This window comes from Mastomys coucha, unplaced genomic scaffold (genome assembly GCF_008632895.1).
Source record: "Mastomys coucha isolate ucsf_1 unplaced genomic scaffold, UCSF_Mcou_1 pScaffold9, whole genome shotgun sequence".
Lineage (NCBI taxonomy): Eukaryota > Metazoa > Chordata > Mammalia > Rodentia > Muridae > Mastomys > Mastomys coucha.
Window position 1 is genome coordinate 94,009,103 of NW_022196915.1, and position 20,309 is coordinate 94,029,411.

The window sequence follows — 20,309 nt, forward strand, 5'->3', positions numbered from 1 at the left end:
TCTTAGGGAAATGGATGGATCTGGAGAATATCATCCTGAGTGAGGTAACCCAATCATAAAAGAACAAAGACGGTATGCAGTCTCTGATAAGTGGTTATTGGCCCAGAAGTTTGAAATACAGGAAGAACAACTCACAAACCACTAGGAACTCAAGAAGAAGGAAGACCAAAGGGTGGACATTTCATCCCTTCTTAAAAGGGGGAACTAAATACCCATGGAAGGAGTTGCAGAGATTAACTATGGAGCAGAGACTGAAGGAAGGGCAAGCCAGCCTAAATGTAAAACTGTCTTAATAAAATTGTTACACATCACACACCACCTTCTCACTTTCCTTAGGTAGCCACTATTTCCTGTGCGGTTCTCCTGTGAGTTGGGTGTATCCTATCTCTGATTCATTCTGTCATAGTCATATTTTTCTCTGATACATCCCTTTGTCTGTCTTTCCACTAGAAGCCACTTTCAAACACAACCACTTTCTTCTGCAAACTAACCTTACCTTCATTGTTAAGGATTAAAGGGCATGTCTGTATTCCAGCCAGATCCATTCCAGTCAGTTCATATAGGTCTAGAAACTCCTTGATTGTGAATCTGACAGCAAGGACAATATACTGGATTAAAATTCCTCCACACAGAAGCTAGGAGATATCATGGAGTTCTAAATTCATAATAAGCATTGGACAGGTACAATGAGATTGGAGTGGTACTATTAATACATACACCTTTCTAATGATTTTTCCAGACAAGCCTATACATTTATTTCGGAGGTACATTAATTAGATCACCTAAAAAGCTATTAAGTTGTCCAAAGAGCAGATTATATTATTTTCAAACAAATTTTCTTTTGTGAGACTGGTTTTGCTAATTAGACCAAAGTAGATTCATTCCTAATATCCCTGGCTCTTTTTTTCTGAGTATGGTATGGCAAAAGCATCTAACCTGGCCTAGCGACCAGTGCTGGATCCATGCTGTATGATTCACCTTCCCCTCTGTAAGGGACATCTTGGATTCCCAGTATTACATCTCTGTTCTCATCTGATCGCATGTTGAACTTAATGTTTTTAATTATAACTCATTATTGACTAGGTTACTGTTTTTCACATCAGCTTTGAATGTTGGAAACAATAGCTGTAATTTTGATAATGAACATAGATAAGTTTATGAACAATTACCCTGTGTAATACAGAGATAACAACAGCATTTCTACCTTGCTATTGGGAACTTAATGACTAACATTGTTTCCCATTCTAAAACAATTATCCTAGGAAACAATTCTCAAGAAATTAATATCAAATTTCCAGTACTAATTTCCTTATGCAGTTAGATACCTTGGATGCACTCACACACTTCTACGCTGAAATCTTAATTCCTTTGGACTTCTTTCTGCTTGTGGTTGGCTTGCTAGCTAGCAGTTGCTCTCAGCCTGAGGGCTTTGTAGAAAAGCTGCAATGCTTGCATATTTTTTTTTCCAGAGCAGAAAAGAGAAAGCACTGACTGTAATTTCTGTAGTCTCAACACAAAGTTATGCTATTTTATTTATTCAATGTCCTCTGGCCATGGAATCCTCAATTTTCATTCATCTTCCATAATGACTAGCTGTAATTTACACAGTTCTCCCCCTACTCCCTAAGTAGCTATAAAGATAAGTGTCGAGACTGAGGAGCAAGCAGATATTCACAGAGAGATGGAAGAAGAGTAGTTTAGCTGCCATTTTTTGAGGTGAAGAATAACAGGAAGGAGTAGCGTGGATTGTGACAATAATGTACCTTCGTGTGTATGTAGCATCACATTCAGTCAGTGCTTATGCCAGTAAAGACAGCATTTTCAGTGTAATTATTTAAAGAAAGAAACTTATCCAATGACAAAAAAAGGATAAGAGAATACTGTTTTGAATTTTGGTAGCACACAGAGTTCATTCCTGTATCAAAGACACTAGAATTTAAGGGAGAAGGTTCTATGTAGGTACCAGTATGAATTCTCCATATTCAATGAAATGTATAGACCTTACTGTCAATTTGTGAAGAGCAACCTCTATAAGTCTTGGCATTACCTGGTTGTTTGGAAATTCCCATGAAATCCTTTTGGTCATCAACTGTATTACATGCAAACCAATTCCTGCTTTGGAAGCTTCATTTGGTGACCATAGATATACTGCTGGGTTTGCATCTCCATCAGTATTTGGTGATTTCATTTGGATCACCTTCATATATGTATATATTTTAGAAAGATTTGGTTGTATTAGATTTGCATGTTACCCATGAAATGGCCTTTAATTTCATTTATCTCTCCTTGTATTACCTCCCCTAGTCCTTCTCCCTTCCAATTTAGAACGTTTCATTCCAGTTCCTCCACTATTTCATAAACAACTATTTTCCCAACCTAGACCCTTACTCTATGCATAGAGTCTGAGGTTCTACAAGTTGTAGCTTCATTACAATTGACTTAACAACTCTTTGTAAGGGAATACATATCAAATTTGTCTTTCTGGGTCTTAGTTACCTCAGGATATTTTTTCTAGTTCCAACCATAAACCTTCAAATTTCATGATTCGCTCTTTCTGTAATGGGTAAATACTCCATTGTTTAAATGTATCATGCTTTATTTATTTTTCCTCAACTTTGGAGGGACATCCAGTTTTTACTGTTCGTTTGTTTTGTTTTGTTTTGTGGCTATTGTGAAGAGAACATCAGTGAGCAAAAGCCCAATATCTCAGTACATTCTATGTGAATTAGTCAAGGATTAATATAGTTTTGGGATTGTCTTACATATCCTGAGCTATTGTGTTTCTAAGTGAAGGTGAAAATTGCCCTTTTAGGGTCTCTGTAGAACTTTGTTGAAATATTGATGTGGACAGCATTGAATCTGTAGATGCTTTTGAGAGGATAGGCATTCTTACTATATTAATTCTATCAATATGTATGCATGGAAGAAATTTCCATCTTCTGATATCTTCTTCAATTATTTTTTACAATGTCTTAAAGTATTCATCATACAAGTCTTTCACTTGCTTGATTAGAATTACCCCACGATATTTTATATTATTTGAAGCTATTATTAAAATTGTCATGTGTTCTTAGATTCAGTTAAGTATTTTATTGTATATTTTTGGATGTGTAGGTCATAAATGAAATTGTTCTGCAATTCTCCTTATCTTGGGTTCCTTATGTTGTTTTGATATTAGGTAGGGCTACAGTGGCCTCATAAAATGAATTAGGCGATGCTCTCTTGATTTCTACTTGGTAGGATAATTTGAGGAATATTGATTCTAACTCTTTGAAAGTTTGGAAGGGTTATATACTAAAACTCCCTGTGTCTGGGTCCTTTGGTTTGTGAGACTTTTAATTGCACCTTTTATTTCACCTTTTATTTGTTTGCTTGAACTATATTTCTGTCTTTGATTTAATTTTGATAACTGGTATATATCAAGAAAAATACTCATCTCTTTTAGGGTTTCCTATTTTCTAGAGTATGAAGTTTAAAAATATGTCATTATTTCTTCCATTTCCTTTGTGTCTGTTCATGTTATGTCCTTTTCATTCTAATGTTAATTTAGAAATTCTTTCTACATTTTAGTTAACTAAGTTAAAAATTTCTCAAACTTATACTATTATTTGTCAAAAAATCTAATCTGTTTTTTAAAAAAATTTTCTAATCTATTTTTAAAATTTTATTTTGGTAGGTTTTTTAATGGTTTTGTTATTAATTTGAATTTTTAATTAATTAATTTTACACTCCATATTTTATTTCCCACCCCTATAGGTCCTCCTACTGCTCCACATCCCACACCTCCTCTCCAACCTATGTCTCCATGTGGATGTCCCCATCCCCAATCCACCTTACCTCTAAACTCTCTGGGGCCACCAGTCTCTTGAGAGTTAGGTGCATTAACTCTGAATGAACACAGACTTGACAGTCCTCTGCTGTATGGGTGTTGTTGACTTCCTATCAGCTAGTACATGCTGCCTGTTTGGTGGTCTAGTGTTTGAGAGATCTCAGGGGTGCAGATTAATTGAGACTGCTGGTAAAATGACTAACAACAGAGAGAAGAAACTTATAGAGCACACCTCCAACAGGAAGACAGGGCATCAAATGAGGGAGGTGGGGCATCCCACAGTCACATCTCTGACCCATAATTGTTACTGCCTGAAAGAATTACAGGGATGCAAATGGAGAGGAGCCTGAGGAAATAAGGTCCAGAGACAGGCTCAAAGAGTGATCTGGCTCAGTGTGAGGCCCCAAAGCCTGACACTATTACTGAGCCTACGGAGCACTCACAGAAAGGGACCTAGCATGACTGCACTCCGGAAGACCCAGCAAGCAGCTGAAAGAGTCAGGGGCAGGTATCTGCACCAGACATATGGACAGAAGCAGCTGACCACTGTGGTTGAACTAGGGAATGACAGAAAAAAAGCTGAGGAAGAACTAACCTTTTGTTTTATTGATACTTTGTAGTGGTTGTTGTTGTTTCTATTTTATTGATTTCATCCCTGAGTTTAATTTCCTACTCCCTACTGCTTTTGTGTATGACGTATTCTTTCTGTTCTAGGGTTTTCATATGTGCTGTCAAGTTACTAGTAAGAGATTTCTCCATTTTTCTTAATGTAGCCACATTTTGTTATTAACTTCTCTTAGAGGCAATTAACTGCTTTCATTGTGTCCCATAAATTCATATATGTTGTGTGTTCGTTTTCTTTCAATTCTAGAAGTTTGTAGAAAATCTTTAATTTTTTCCTTTACCCCCCCCATATTACTTTCTTCATTTTCCATGAGTTTGTAAGCTTTATGTTGTTTTTGGCATTGTTCATATCTAGTTTAGATTTTGCATGGGATTCAGGGTATTATTTCAATTTTCTTTTATTTGTTGAGACTTGCTGCATGTCTGGATATGTGGTCAGTGTAGGAGAAAGTTTCAAGAAGATCTGAGATGAAGCTATATTTTTTGTGTGTTTGAGTGAAATATTCTGTGACTACTTGTTGGTTATGTTTGGTTTATAATATCAGCTCTATCATTTCTTGGTTCAGTTCTTGCCTAGGTGACCTATCCATTGTTGAGAATGGGGTGTTAAAGTTTTCCCACTTTTCAGGGGGCTGCTCGGCGAGATGGCTCAGCAGGTAAGAGCACTGACTGGTCTTTCGAAGATTCTGAGTTCTGATCCCAGCAAAAACATGGTGGCTCACAACCACCCATAATGAGAACTGACACCCTCTTCTGGGGTCTGAAGGCACCTACAGTGAACTATGCCTGAGTGAAAAGGGCCAGAGCAAGCAGGGCTGGCAGAGGTCCTGAGTTCAATTCCCAGCAGCCACACACATGATGGCTCACGGCCATCTGTACAACTACAGTGTACTCATACACATAAAATAAATAAAATAAATCTTAAAAAATGTTCTCCCACTTTTAATATGTAATTTAAGCTATTGAAGTGTTTCTTTTGCAAACATGTGTGCCCTTTTGTGAGGAATGTAAGGAATATGTTCAGAATTCCAATGTCCTCGGTGGAATTTTCCTTCGATGAGTGTTTATTATTTTTTTCTTTTTGTTTTATTGTTGTTGTTATCTCTTCTGATTAGTTTTGTCTGGTCTATTTGCTAGATATTAATATGTCTATATTACCTTTCTTCTTATGTCCATTTGCATGGAATATTCGTTTTTTACCTGAGCAGATATCTATCCTTGATGCTAAGGAATCTTTCTTGGATGCAGCAGAAGGATGAATCCTGTTTTTTCACCCATAGTCTTAGTTTTTATTTTTTTTTAATTTGGGATCTGAGACCATTGCTATTGAAACCTATCAATGAACACCAGTTTTTGATGCTTCTTATTATACTCTGGGCGTGTTTGTATGTGTGCTACCTCTCTTTTGATACTGATGTGTGATTCAAAGACTTTGAGGGACAGAATGTAATTCTGATAGCAGCTTCATCATGCATGAGATTGGACCTTTCGTCCACAACCTTGTAACAACTGTCGCTGAGATGAAATCTCAATGTCTATAGTAACCATCCTCCAATAGTTATAGTTTTCTTAATAATTTTAAGTTTTTATAATTCTTGTTCTTCCCTTTCTAAATATGTGTGAACCACAGAAAGCCAAATGCACTCTCTGAACCAAAGATAATGGATGTGTCACATTTTCACTGGAATCCAAATTCCCTCTGACAACAAAACCCAATTATGGCAAACCTGGAGCCTTTCATTACTCTTCACTCTCAGGTGTCTCTCATGGCTTCTCTTCCAAAAGTGACGGACTTTCCTTTCTATTGAAAGCTCTGAATAAATATCCTATGCCTCTTCACACTTTGTCTTCTTTGACTATGATCACAAACTAACACTTTTGGTAGAAGCAAGCACACATTCACCCTAGGTGCATTTGACTTTAAACAACTATATCTATAGAGAATTTAATAACACACACACACACACACACACACACACACACCAAAACCACAAAATATAAAATCAATGAAGTTACTACTTGTACTGGCTGGTTCTGTGTGTCAACTTGACACAAGCTGAAGTTATGATTGAGAAAGGAGCCTCCCTTGAGGAAATGCCTCCATGAGATCCAGCTATAAGGCATTTTCTCAATTAGTGATCAAGGGTAGGAGAGCCCTCATTGTACACTTTCCCAAGTCCCTCCCTCCATCCCCAGTTGTGATTGCTTTGTTCTTTCTCCAATTGGGACTGATTCTCATTTGGGCACTTTAGCTTGTTGACCTTTTTGAGTTCTGTGTACTGTATCTTGGGTATTCTGTACTTTTTTTTTTTTTTTTTTTTTTGGCTAATATCCACTTATTAGTCAGTACCATGCCTGTCCTTTTAGGTCTGAGTTACCTCACTGAGGATGATATTTTCTATTTCCATCCATTTGCCTGCAAATGTTGTGTAAATGAACCACATTTTCTGTATCCATTCTTCTGTCATGGGAAATCTAGGTTGTTTTCAACTTCTGGCTATCACAAATAAGGCCACTATCAACACAGTGGAACACATGTCCCTGTGGCATGTTGGGGCATCTTTTGGGTATGTTCCCAAGAGTGGTTGGTATACCTGGGTCTTCAGGTATACCTCTTTCCCTGGTGTGAAACATTATCCTAGGTTTTCTTTTCTTTTTTTTTTAATTAGATATTTTCTTTATTTACATGTCATATGATTTTTCTTTTCCCAGTTTCCCCTCCCAGGAACAAACAAACAAACAAACAAAAACAACAAGAACAAACCCCTGTTGGCTCCACCCTCTCCATGCTTGCTACCCCACCCTCTCCCACTTATTGGCCCTGGCATTCCCCTACACTGGAGCACAGAGCCTTCACAGGACCAAGGACCTCTCCTCCCATTGATGATTGATTTTGCAATCCTCTACTATACACATGCAGCCAGAACAATCAGTCCTACCATGTATAGTCCTTGGTTGGTGGTTTTATCACTTCAAAGAGTTGGCTCCAAGGTCATGGTTTCACACACACCTGAGTCTTGAACCTAGCAATGATTTTTTTGTAAAAGCAGATTCATGCTCCAAAATGGGACAAAGAAAGAATTGTTAATTCCAAGGTTCCTAAAGCCAATGCTCTAAGAAAATGGTGGTCAAAAGCTAAGAATCAGAAGAAAACCCTTCTAAAGTTTAGTGAAGTCAAGGGGAAGATTAAAGCTACTTTGGTCAAATGCTATAGATTTCTAACTAGATTTCATTAACTCTGCTAGACCTAGTCAGTATGTAATGATTAAGGAAACCCTTTGCTAGGAAATGCTAAAGATTAAGTCACCTTTTCTAACTCATTGTATTTGTTATACCCTAGACAGTCATTTTGCTTTTCAGCAAAAGAACTAATGTTCAGAGAACTAGATAAAGTTTGGTTTAAAATGGTTTTGTTAACTGATTTTGCTCCCCATCCCCCCTTCATTTGTCCTTCAAATAAACTAAGGCAGGCATTATTCTTCCTCTTCCTCCCCATTTTTTCTTTCTTCCTCCTCTTCCTCCTCCTTCTTTCTTTTTCTTCTGCAGGCTGTCATGATTCACTCTATCAGAAAAATTTAGTAATTTATAAGGAGATATATGCTTAATGTTGATAAGAACCTCAAAGACTACAAATAAATAAGCAAATATATCCTTGGTGGCAATTACTACATTAATGATACAAAATACAGCTCTAATCTCAAAGAAAAAGGATCATGTATTCTAAACCAAATTCGAATGATAGTGACATTGTCTCAATATATGGATTAAGATGTCTGACTGGCATGTTCCTATGTATAGGGGGCATATCAACTTGTAGCAGTTATAGAACAAAGAACAAAATTAATTCATTTTTCCATTACATTGTAGGACAGCAGATAAGAGGCTTATAACAAAATTGAAAATTTCTGCTATAAAACTTAGATTTTATCTAATGAACTTAGCTTTTGGGTTGGGTTGGTAGAACCTAGTGGTTTATTAAGAATATATGCACATATAAGGAAAAGCATGTGCCATGTGCATTTCCAGGTGAAGGTTACCTCACTAAGTATATGTTTTACTTTCTTACATTTACCTGTAACATACATAATTGTGTTGTTCTTTATAGATGAATAGAATTTCATTGCATTTATGTTTCATGTTTTAATTATACTTTTTTTTTTTTTTACTTAAAGAACATTTATGCTGTTTCCATTTTTCTAGCTGTTAATAATGAACATGGCTGAGCAAGGTCTATGGGGTAGGATAGAATTGACATGGATGTTTTGTTCTGATCACTGGTTCTCACCGCATGAGAAGGTGCTATGCAAGTTTCCAAGGGAAAGAAATATCCATAATCTTGCCCATTCCTAAAATCTACAAAACAAAAGAAAGAGGAGCATGGAAGATATTCCCAATATTGAATTAGTTGCACTTTAACTTGGAAGTAAGCAGTACTGAATAAGACTTAATGTCTGCTCACCAGGGGCAAATTCATGCCTAGTACTATTAAATTAAGGAATTACCCATGGCTCAAGAAGAGAATATTCTACTGCCATTTTCCTAAACCAATATTATTTCTAACTGTGGTCTAAATTCTTATCCATATATAAATAAGTGTAATTTCCATCACTCATCAAAAACTTTCTACACAAAAAAGTTAGAGAGAATTTCAGATACCAATAACTAGTCAAAATGCAAAAATTAGTGACAGGTAGGTGTGCAAGTCCATCTAATACATACATAATAAAAGACTAAAACATATGGACTCTGGGAAAATCACAGAGGAGGGAACAGAAATTTCATAAAAGCCAGAAAACAAGGACGTCCCCTGTAAGACAGTATTGTCTATACATGACAGTGAAGCTGTATCCATGAATTCTAAACAATAAGACTGCATAATAAATGAGCATCATGGCACCTCAGTTGACATGCCAATGTGGACAGAGGGAGATTCCACATGATCAATATGAGAAATGGAGACTCAGTCTTCTAGAGGAAAGAGTATATACATAGGTTATCCGGTCCCAAGTATGAATTCTGGACATATGCACATAGAAACAAAGGAAAATGGTATTAGTAGCTTATATATACATGTTTTTTGCACATATGCACACACATATATGTACATATATGCAACAATAATAATTAAAAGGAGGAATCTTGAATTTAGCATCAGGTAGTATGGGAGGAGATGGAGGAAGAGGATGAGAGGTAGGAACACTAGGGATGTAGATGCAGTACTCATGCAATAACTGTTAAAATAATTATTAATTAAAAATAGATGGTGTATGGCAAAAAAATTCACTGTTAACAGACAAATCAACTCAGATACAGATTGGGAGAAGTGCTGGATGGTGGTATTGAATTTGTTTAATTCCAGCCTTCTGGAGGCAGAAGCAGCAATCTCTGTGTTTGAAGACAGTCTTGTCTATAGAGTGAGCTCCAGGAGACCCAGGCCTTCACAGAGAAACCCTGTCCTAAATAACTAAATGACTGTTGTTTGGTTGGTTTAACCAAGCAACAACAAAACAAAACAAAACAAAACAAAAACAGAAACAAAACCAAAACAAAAGAAAATGAAAAAATGTAAAACAAAAATATGAATAAAGTAACAAACAAATCAAAGCATCAAATCAAACTGAATCAAAAAAGAAGATGTGGAAAGTTAGTCGATCATCCTTGGATAAGCTACAACATAGGTGTGACCCTTTCCTGGGAAATTCAATTCATAAAATTGAAGAACGCCTGGTAAATGCTCTTGCACAATATCAATTAAATAAATATTTAATTTGTACAAGACTTTAATTTTATAAGACCCTATAGTATAATGTGGAAAATAATTTAAAAAATTTAGCTATTAATAAAATAATCTTCATTTACTTTCTTTTTATTTCTGTTTAGATGATTCCTTCTTTGTCAGCTTAGTGAAGAAGGAGAGTCCTACTATTTTTATTATTTATTTTGTCAAACTTTGTGTTTGATCCTTATAATGATGATCAAGTGAACAATAAATTAGAAATTTGGAGCTTGGTTAGCCATAATTGAAGATGATTCTACCTCAGCATAGTGTGAGTAAAGAGTCAGGGACCCAAACCTTAAAGTGAAACTGACAATTGCTTTCCTGTGAGATTGTTCTTGACTTACTTCTCTATGTTGAACTTATATTCATGCAACTTATGTGGTAGGTATTAAAGTAATTCAAATTATCTTCCTAAAAATAAATAACATTTAATTATTTTCATGTTAGTAAAATCTTAAATGACTGAAACTTAAAGTAACTTTTATTTTGTCTGAAATATGGTAATTAGCATCTTTACCCAATTCTATGGAAAAATTTGATGACATTCTCATAAATTAAAATTTAATCTATTTATATCACCTTTTCCCTTGAGGAGGACTTTATACAAACTTCTATCAAATACATAGTCTTCCAGAAATCATGTGTTTTCCATTTTTACACATTTATTTATAACATGAATACATATGAGCATAAAGATTAAAATATTAAAACTGAAAAGGTAATGGAAAGTTCTCATTTAACATTACAACCCACACAACAACTCAGTCTTAGAATAGAGTTTACGTATCTGTTTTATAGTATCAATTTTACTGGGCTGTAAGAATTAAATTTCTTAATAATACCACAAAACATTTTTTGAGATATAGAGGTCCATAAATATCAATCATTGTTATTAAAATTTAATTTACTAACAATAAGCTCCTGTAATGAGTCTTACACTCATCTCCTACACTGACAAATCTATCAAATTTGATCAAATTTACAAATGCATTCAATTAAACTATAGATGCTCAGCTAATGGTAGTCACAGCTAGTTATCTTGCTAGCAATTTCCAACTAATCCATAGTTTTTGAAAACTTAGGCTACACAAAGAGTTTATAGTATAATTAGGTATTACTAGGTCTTCTTTGTAGGGTTCCCACATGTGTAAGGATGCATGATTGCTACCAGGCTCATGAGCAACACCCTCACCTAATGATGCAGAGAAAATGCACATCTAAAGGACACTTTTCTGTGATGATAAGATCTGAGAGTGAACAGAAGAGTTCACAGTGCTTTAGGTTCTTCTGAAGGCTCAGCAAGAAAGAGGTGTACTTGCAATGATGTGAAATGACTCATGTAGAAGGCAAGTTAGGTGGAAAATAGGGGCTCCAAAGGAAAGGAACTACCTTCTTCCAAAAGCTTGGTGATCCTGGAAGGACCATTTTCCATGTTGCCTGTGCTGATCTACAGCATTGCTAACAAGTTGCTTTTCACTTTCTGAATCCTGTGGATGTCTAACCGCTGTTAAAGCAAGAGAAGCAAGATAAATGTTTGGGTTGTGGCAAGGCAATAGTAAAATATAGCACAATTGATAACACTTCCAAGGAAAGACACACTTCCCTTTAAGTGTATGATTAGTTATTTATTCAACTGAAAACTTTATTAAAGGTCGTGTGTGTCAGCTGTTAGGCAATGGCATAGTATTGGAATTAGATTAGGTGACTACATACCAACTTTCAAGGCAATACAGAATTACATTTTGTAACATGTTTTAGTTCTGATTCAGCCAAAATTAAACAGACTAATAATATTCAGGGCTAAAAATAACAAAACAGCAAAATGATATTTTATTTAAATTTAAATGTTATTAAGTGCAACTCTTTGGATGATGAAATTATATTTTCTATTGCTTAATTCAAAGACACTTGTGATTTAATAATATGTTGTACTATATAGTATGTATTTATGATAAAATGTAATCATGCTTTCTCTTTAAAAATTATTTTTCCAAGTAAAACTTTATTTACTATTGTGGTTATATCCATAGAAAAAATTCCAAAAGACTGAGATTTTACCTTGCAAAATAACTGCTTAGAAATTTCTATAGTTTTAAGTAAGAAGAATTTAATGATATTTGATTATTCACAAAGATTATTTGTTTATATTAAGTATAATGAAGTGAAATGGATTACTTTTAATTTAAAAACTTGGTTTTGAATTTAGTGTGTGTACATGTGTGTCTGTGTGCATGTGTGGGCATGTGTGTATGTGTGCATGTGTGTATGTGTACATGTGTGTATGTGTGCATGTGTGGGCATGTGTGTCTGTGTAGATTCCTGTGTTAGATTGCATCAGTGGAGGAAAGAACTCAAACCAAGGTTTTCACTTCTACTTTTCCTCTTATTCTTCCTTGCTGCTTCAAGTGATCAAACTCTGGGTGTTAGTTGGTGGGATGTGTCTTGACCAATAAAGACATCTCAAGAGCTCTGAAACCTCATTTTAATCATATTCTTGTTTTTGTTCTTTTCTGAAATACACACACACACACACACACTTTAACATATACTTTTCCCTTAGCATCTCATTTTGTCAAGTACTGGGAAATATTTCTATCAGACTAACTATCCTTTTACAAATTAACTAGACTCCTAACTTAGTTTTTTTATTGCACATGCCTATCACCAAATGTTTTATTTAAATATAAGTAGCTACCGGGATGACTGAAGGTTTACTGTTTTGTTTCCTGAAGATTTGTTTGGCTTCAGGTGGCGCGTTGACTCTGTGTACCAGCACTTGTTTTTGAGAGTATGATGTACAATGAAAAACTAATTATAATTATTATCATGGTCCCTCTCTGGTATTCTTTATTTTCAAAAATTCTCTTGAATTAATTTTGACATAAGCCAGTAGAAAACAAAGACAAGCTATTTTTGCACAGGAGCAGTTGACTATAAATAATATTTCACAAGATCTGCAACCTGCCTTTGATTCTTTTCAAAAATCTTAAACTTTTGTCGATGGCATCTAAAGCATCCTAAATTATCAAAATTCTGCTGATGACTTTTAGGGTAGGCTGAGGGTTTGGGGTAAAGGATTAAGCAGAATGAAGTCCTTCAGATGACCAGAGTCAACAAGTAGCAGTCACTGTTTGCTAATGCAAGGGCACACTAGTGACTGTGGATGCAGAGGTTTCTTCATTTAGGTTTCCAAAGAGCCGACAACAATCCTTCCAGCTTAGGGATATGGTAACCATGATTTCAATCTGCAATCATTTTCTAACTTTCAAATTAGATATTGACTGTAGTTGTCTGTCTGTCTGTAGTACTCTGCTTTTCAGAATTCTGTTCCAATGTGAGTTACTCCAGCACTTCCAACACTTTCATATACTAAAAGACATTTCAACACGACATCTTACAATTGCTTCTTCATTAATCTTAACATGAGATTGGGACTTTACTTATAAACTAAGATTAGGAAACAATTCTTTACCTAAGCTGTAAACAAACACTAGTTTGTTTACATCTGGTTTCAAATAAAGATACACAGAAATGACAAAATATATTTAAAGTTATAAATCTGAAAATTTGATCTAACAATGAATCATTATAATGTGTGTGTGTATGCATGTGTGTGTATGTGTGTGTATAGATTTTTGTGTCATGTTGCATTATGGTGTATGGTTAGACCAGAGTTTGCACACGTATTAAACAGAAGACACCTCTATTTTAGTAGTAACATTTTGTAGTTTAGTAGTAACATTTAGTAGTAATATCTAAGCTCTTAAAGTAATAGAATAGTAGGTGATATAATTAATTTAAATTTATGTCCTTGAAAAGGAAGTTTTATACTCACATCAGTAAAAAATTATTGACATTTTCATTAACAATAATTGTAAAAATAGACCAGATTTCTCACTGGGTACACATAAATCATATCACAATATTACTAATGCACTTCCAATATAGTTACACATATAAATTAAATATAATATCCAAATTTGAGGGAGTATGCTGATCATGTGTCAATGGAATACAGAGCTGAAATAGAATTTATGCATATCTTTAGGAAGAAATTAACCTGTACCACAAAGCATGTAGCATCAGCATACCTAAGAAGCTAGAAAGTATCCTGATTAAAGTGAACAAAATCAGATACCCTGCAGGTACCAAAGTAAAAGCAAATTCTTCCTTGAAGCAGGGCTTCACATATCCAACTACAGGCAAAGATTTTAGCTTTAGCATAGGACAAAGAAAAGACAAGAAAAGGTAGCCAATTACAGCTTTCAGGCAGGAACAAGAGTGTAATAACAAGATATGATTACAGTCAATTAGAGAAAGAGGCACCTGGAAGCCTACTGTTTCAAAAAAAAAATGACAATATAAAAAGAAAGTAAATCATTGACCTGTTCTCTATGCTTTTATCCACACAGGCACAAATGTCATCATAACAAGGCCACAAGTAGTTCCATTTATTCACTGAACAAACAAACACATCTTCTCTGTGTAATGCCCTGTGTTATGTAATAGAGGTAGAGGCATAGTGACAAGAACACATAAGACGACGAGAAGCTGCCAAGGTGAAATGATGTGGCATTAGCACCTGGCATAATGAGAACAGATGCTAGTGGCAAACATTTACACAGAGATGTGTAGTGTTTGTATGTTATGGAAGAAATACTCTCCTAGATAGTAATGTAGTACACTATTCTTGGAAAATTCTGTATTACACGTTTGTTCAAAAAAGAAAAAGACTCAGATACAGACAACTAGAATTCAGTATAAAAGGAAAGAGCAAGAGAAGGCTCTCAGAAGGGAGAGGTCAACAGACGTGGATATCGAATTTGGCAAGGTATTATGTCCAGTTAGAGTGGAAAATGCTGATCTTGGTAAAACTGAAGCCACTGGTGACCTTGCCCAGATTGGTTTCAATCCTGTGTGGGTCTTCCTACCTCATTTTCCATAAATCTGAGGTTGAGATAATTATCTTTTAAAAAAGAATGCATGATTCGTTCCCTGGCATCATTAAATGAGTATACCTTCAAAGTACTAAGACATCAGATTCTGTCTTAAGCCTGCTGCACTCCAAGGCATTGTGCACTAAATAGAAATAGGATATCTGCCTGAACTCTTGACTCAGCTGCACAGTCAAAGACGAGGAGGAGGCCGGTTGTTTTTGTTTCTGTTTTTGTTTGTTTGTTTTTTTGTTTGTTTGTTTTTTGTTTTTGCATTCAATCTATGTTAGAATTTGAGAAATCAAGTATTGTGGAGGGGATGAAAAATGCAGAAAGGGGTCTAGACACACAAACGGAGACATGATTACCTTGGTTCTCTACAGACCTTAACATTCCTGCAAAAAGAAAGAGAAACAGTGGTTTCATTGGAGCCATGAGCCCTGACTCCTTTATGGTGACAGTGCGGAGCTCCTGTGACTTACACAGCGTTCTCTGTATAAGGAGGGAGAATTGCTTTCCCTTCATTAAACTTAACACATTTTTTTTTTTATCTCATGATATTTGTCTGATGCACTACCCCATCCTCTCCAGGGTGGTTGATAACATCATGATGACAGCAATCAGATCTCACTCCCTTTCCACTTTGCATTTGCCTGCTCTGCTGCAAGCTTGCAGTGTACGTTACCTTGTACTGAATCAAGCAGGAGCCGGAGAGATTATAAGAAACAAATGTTATATGGAAGAATTTCCATTCATGAAAGGCTTGAATTTTGTCTTCAAAGTTCATACCTGTGCTTCAGCATAGTTCTATCAGAGAGAGAGCAGGATAAGAAGAACCTCCCTGTGGTCAAATCCCCAGACTACGCTTAGAAAATCGGATTTATGCTTACATCATATCTCATTATTTAAGTATATTTGAATGAGTTTTTCATATCAACTGTCTAATAATTTAATGCTTGAATAAACTTTCAACCATGTGAAAATGGAAAAGAAGTCAAGAATGTTTCTAAGTTAAGAATATGTTTGCAGTTTTTAATGTATGTATATACACACAGTACACAAATATACAATTGCAGAAACACTTCAGGAAAACTTTAATTCTGGGACACTTTATATTGGCATTCAGAGTTGAAAATTCAGATTTAAAAAAGCAGATTCAACACTTTTGATCTAAGATACATGGAATCAAGATAATAGTGTAGCACATGGCTATTTCAAAGCTGAATTTCTCTAAATGTTATACTAAAGTTCTGTGCCATTTTCCTGGACAGGATGTTGGTTCCCAGAAGGAAAGTCTATTTATGGAAAGGCATATCGTGTAACACGAGGGTAATGTGTGCTGGCTTTGAACCTGAAAGATCTATATCCTGAAGCACATACCCTTTTGTAATTCAAATGTAACCAAGTGCAAATACGTGTCCAAGAAACAGACTCTTGCACATGAATTGCCTAGTCTACGTGCCATGTGCCTTCTGCATAAGTGGTTACAGTACTTTGCATATGTGTAATCAAAGGTGCTCTGTGATTGTAAGCAGCTACATTTCTGGTGAGGAAAATTAACATGCTTTTAAATAAGAAATATAATTATGTATGTACAAGTACACTGATTATTTCAGAATAAGAATTTTGATGCATTATCATATATAAGAAATATATAATAATTTATGATGTCACAACTGATACTTATTATTCATATACTTAGTTACTCGGAAATTCTATCTTTTTTCACAGGTGTTATTAGTACAAATGTCATAACAATCAGTACATAATCTGTAAATCTGCAGGGTGGATAAATCTACTTGGTATCTTTACTCCAAAGCAAGAAGTAAGATATTCTAAAAACATACACTAAGGGAGACTATTTAGAAATGAAACATACATGAAGGAAGACTACTGTTCAGAAGTGGAAGAAGAGAAACCATTTGGATTGCTGAGATGGTCTAACCTGGTCTAACCTGTATGGGGAGATCCAGGAAAAGTATTCCTTTCAAAAGTGTAGGAAGTAATTAAAATGTAATATAGACGTAGATAAAATATGGATAAATTTATTGGCTTATCATTTTGCCAAAATATAGGAAAAGTTAAGTACTAAATAAAGTGTTGAAGTCAGTTAGGGGATTTCAGAGTGTTGAGAAAATGGAAAGTGAAACACAAAGTGAGTGTGGAGATTAGCATTTCCTAAGAAACCTTGTAAGGACCTTCCAAGATAACTTTACATAACAGACTTAACTGCAGGGAGCATAAAAGCAATAGAAAGAGAAGTGTCTGAGGCAACACAGATTAGTCACCTGGCATTTTCACCCAAATTAGTTAGCACAGGCCAATTTGAAGAATGTTAATTAAATCAGCCAAGGGATAGTCACATGTTTGAAAATGTCAAAGAATGAATGTTGAAAGTTAACTTTTATACCTTGGCAAACTACATACACATGGCTGAGACTGGAAGAGATCATACTGTGCAAAGCATAAGAGCAATATGGAGAAATTAAGATTAAATTGTATTTTAGCTGAAATTTAGTGTCTCTTAAAATTTTCAAACATAATTTTCATTTACAATGCATCTGAAAAAGACACTGGGGCTTAGCTCAAGAGTTTCTCTCCCATCAAAATATAGGGTGGCCTGAGAATTCTACCTTTTAATAAACTCCTGGATGATGCTGTTAGCCTGAGGACTGAGGTTTTGAAAATTTTTTGTTGTAGGATATTGATTAAAATTATCAAATGTTTTTCATGTTGCTCAGCTTTGAAAAAGTAGTGGGAATAGTAAGATAAATGGAGAATCAGTTTAGTATTAAAAGAAAGACAACATGTAAGAATGTATTTAGATATTTTTTCACATTCAGACTTGCTTTTTTCTTTTTTCTAAAACTGACATAATTTTCTTTAAGAAAATCTCATTTGTAAGTGACATATTGAGGGTGCTAGCGTAACAGTTAAAAGTACTGTTGTTCTTGCATAGGACCTGAGTGAATTTCTCAACACTCATATTGCACAGCTCATACTGCCCTTAACTAGTCCAGAGTACATATTGCCCGCTCCTGGCCACTGGGGATATGGCACTAGTGTCCATGTAGAGTGTGAGCATGTGGACATACACACACACATACACACACACACACACACACACACACACACACACACAATTAAAAATAATTTAATTTAAAAAATATGAATATGAAATCCAACCCTATTTCATATAGTAATTCATCATTTGTAACTTAATATTCAGTATCTTTAGATAAAAGTGTCCAGATAAACTTTTACATTTAAAGAAATACTTATAAATATCCCTAAGTTTAAAAAAAAGAATATAAATTTAAACAACTTATGAAGCCATAATCGTCCCTCCTCCTCAGTATGTGTATGTTGTGTTAGGATCTAATGTAAGCTGTCTACTTAGGGACATGCGTATTATGCAGCTATACTCCATCTTTAGGCCTACTCCTTGCAAGAGCCCAGAAGTCTTTGATTGACATTGCCTGTACCAATCTGATATACTCAGTATGATTGCTTCATTCACCTTCTGTAAAATTCTGACACCTATCTTGACTTTCCCTTCTCTGTACTATGGCTTTATGTCACTCAACTCCCATAGTAGTCTCAATTTGCCTGTTTTCTGCAACAATTTCCACACTACATGGAATTTCCAAGTCTGTTTTATAGCAAGAACAGACAGAAACTTGAGCTAACATTGATATAAGTTTGATTAAGTTTGGGCTCAGGCAGGAGAAGCCAATATTTTAGAGATCAAGGCCTGTCTTCCTCAGAGCTCTTTACTTTATTCTTGGACCAGATTTCTCAACCAAAAATGGTGGATCAAAGGCTTCCCATCTCATTCTTTCGTAGCTTCTTTCCTTCCCTTGGTAAATTGGCTTGGTGATATTTCTCGATGTGCTAAAAATAGAAAAACAATTTCATATGACAGATTCTCATTTAGATATTAATTAGGTTTTAATTTAGATGCCCTTTTTGTGTGTCAGAAATTGTAACTCTTTTCCTCTGCAAGAATATTAGAATGATCTTATCCTTTTCAACTTTTTTCTTCAACCTAAATTGTAGACCACCTTATGATGACTACAAGGAACTTGCTTGTACATAACTGGAAAATAACAACAACAACAGCAACAATAGAAAACCTCAGTTAAAAATTTTACCATGTAAGCGAATGATAAAATGATGAATCAAGTTGTGGATATATCAGCATCTCTTTATCATTCAAACGTGGTCAAATATGCTATATTTGACTATCATATAGAATATGATTTTTTATATCTGGTATTTTTCCATATATTATATGAAAAGATATGCAAGATATACTAGAATACTTAACACATACATCAATATCTACTAAGGACACTGAGTTTGCATCCATAGGCCTACCTACTCTATTATTGATGTATTCAGAATTAGAGCAGAATTAGAGTATTCTTAAGCTATGATATATAACTGCACTTATTCATTAACATGAGATCTTAGGTATATATAGAGTAGTATTTCATATGTACACTATAAAAATGTGAAAATAAGATTTTTTTGTTGGTTTCATTAATTTGAAATACTTGGTCAAGTATAGATTTTGTTTCTATTATCAATCTTCCCATGTAAAGCTAGACTTTAAATTACACGTTCTTAAATCTGGGTTGTATTTAAATATAGGTAACCAAGACAAAAAGGCAGAATTGCTATACTCTGGAACCATAGGAATTAGATTATAAAATTTTTGTATCTTCCCACTTCCCTGAGTTTTAGAATACTATTGAACAGGAAGCTAGATATAATATACTATTGTATGGTTGTTTGAGACAGCCTGTCTCTTGGACAGATCACTGGAACTACTTGAAGAGATCACAGAGAATAAATTGGTATCCACTTGGCTGTATCAGCCACACTAACACTGGTACCAGGAGTGTGAGTGTAGAACTCACCTTGAACATTACAGTAAAACACACATCACAGAGAAAATGTTGGAAAAGCTGCTCCAACAAAGACTACAACAAGGAAAATGTGATTTCTCAAATGTGAACTCTTCTATTTATGTTCTATTCAATCTCACAAAAGATATCACAAAAAGATACCACAAATATTATCTAAGTTCTTGCTTTTCCTAAAACAGTATATATATATATATATATATATATATATA